This window comes from Arachis ipaensis, chromosome B03 (assembly GCF_000816755.2).
Source record: "Arachis ipaensis cultivar K30076 chromosome B03, Araip1.1, whole genome shotgun sequence".
In the NCBI taxonomy this organism is placed as follows: Eukaryota; Viridiplantae; Streptophyta; class Magnoliopsida; order Fabales; family Fabaceae; genus Arachis; species Arachis ipaensis.
Genome location: NC_029787.2, coordinates 118,613,932 through 118,616,140, shown reverse-complemented (window position 1 = coordinate 118,616,140; position 2,209 = coordinate 118,613,932). Strand labels below are relative to the sequence as shown.

General features: G+C 32.0%; 1 long non-coding RNA gene across 1 annotated transcript in view; it reads right to left on the bottom strand.

Moving 5' to 3' along the window:
* LOC110270333 overlaps positions 1–1,103 on the bottom strand; it is a 2,743-nt gene extending 1,640 nt beyond the window's left edge. The window contains exon 1 of the long non-coding RNA XR_002359748.1: positions 615–1,103. This is a non-coding gene — a long non-coding RNA (uncharacterized LOC110270333). The remainder of the gene's footprint in view (positions 1–614) is intronic.

The following is a 2,209-nucleotide window of genomic DNA, read 5'->3' as shown; positions in this document are numbered from 1 at the left end:
TAAACTCAAAATTTCTAATCTTCATTTGCACGACCCTTCTTCTACTCTGGCTCATCGTGGTGTCCCCTCACTGCGTCATTTCGAAAGAAGTCACCATCTTGTTGTTTAGACTTTTTATATAAAATCTTGCTGTTTTTGTATAGAATGAATACTTGCAGCCCTATTCTTATGAAAATTAATAATTAGTTAAAACTATCAGATAGATAGAGAATGGGTCCCGTGAAGAATGAAACCCTATAAAAAAATGAGAATAGAGAACAATATTCTTTCATGTAAAAATGGGAAGCAGGAGGCATTCCTCAATTCCGCTTCCACCCTATCCCATTGACATCCCTACCTCTGCTCATCATCTTGTTGTAAGTTAGGGACACATTGACCCCATTCATTTCATATTTTATGAAATTGACAATTCCATTCAGTGTTGTTGTAGATGTTAAATTAATGAAATAATCAACCTCTTGAAAGAAAAATATTTGTTATCAATGAGTAATGTGAATATTGCAATTGTCAGAAATCAAAGTAAGGAATCATCATCATCATTCATCTAATCGTAAAGATACAATAACACAGTAATTTCAGTGAAACTTAGATAACGTAAATTCATGATTACTCACAAAATTCAAGATCGTTTATAGTTAGCATAGCACTTCCCCATACATGCCAACATCTCCCAGATGTCACCTCTGTGCTTTCTCTGACATGAGTCCAGACACTTTTCTAGTTTTGTTTCATCATCATATGAAATATAATTAGATTTATCCGGGAATTCAGCAATGCCATAATAAAAAATCGCTCCTATCATTAACATTGTTGATAATGCATTTCTCACAATATTTCTACCCATGTTTCTAGCTTGATCCTTATACAGAGACTGGTTAGTTACCAATATATATAAACAAAAAAAGGAAAAATTCTCATAATAGCTTAAGTGTTAATTTAGAATAGTTTATTATTTCTTTTTTTTTTTTCGGTCATATACTCACACACATCTCCACTCTCTCACACACACTAATTTCAACTACAACCGAGCTTTTGTTGGATATCGATGTGGTAATTTAAGAGGCCAATACATCAGCCACTCTTACCCATGTCTCGGCCACGAATAGTTTATTATTTCGGTTAAGTTTAAATGTCTTTTGAATTTGATGAATATTTGTTATATAACGATTCTATTTAATTATATTTGTTGTCATATATAGTATTGAATATTAAATATAAGCCACTATTTACAAACAACTGAAAAGCTGCATACTTGATAGACAGAAGAACGTATGCAACATAAAATATAGTTAAGGCGAATTAATTAATTAATTAATTCAATTAAAGGCGATATCCAACTATATATCTTTTATGTCGTGTAACCTTAGATGCTTTTTTGTTTTTTTTCTTTATCGTATCAAATATTCATATATGATAATCAACTCTCATCTGCAGCATATATATTTATACACAAATATATTAATAATTAATTTTAATATACAAATAATATTTATGAAAGAAAATATTAACTCAACAAGATTCACAACAATTTAAAACTATTAAGATATTTACCGTTACTAGTGAGCCTTATACTTAAGATTATGGCAATTCCGAATGTATGCCATCATCTTCAAAAAGTCGAGTTAAATCTTAAAATGGTCCTTGAGATTGGCGTAACTCTCAAAATAGTCTCTGAGATTGGCGTTATGCATTAAAATCGTCCATGAGATTTTAATTGCACCAATTACGTCCCTGAGATTGAAAAAAATGCACCATATTAATCCCTGACCCATTTTCCATTAACGACAAGATGACATGGCATGATAATGTGGACTGTAAGTGACATGTGTCACTTCATGATTTGTCCACGTGTAATGGTATGATGATGTGGTGACTAGTGACACGTGGCATGCTGACGTGGATGGTTGTGCCACGTGTCCATTTGTGCCATGTGTCGCAACAGTATTCGTCCACGTGTCATCCATTATGTCATCGTTCTATATGCACCAAATTAGTCCCTCACTTTGCATTAAGTGACTCATTTTAGTCCCTGAAATTAAATGTCGTGCACCAAACTAGTCCCTTCACCAGTTTTTTCTCATTTTTTTCTATAAATTCAAAATTCTTAATATTTTTGAATGCATTAATTTTAATTCTATTTTTTCACATGTTCTTCAAATAAAAGTGTTTTTATAAAATATTTTTTCTCTTACGAATACCCTAACCACCG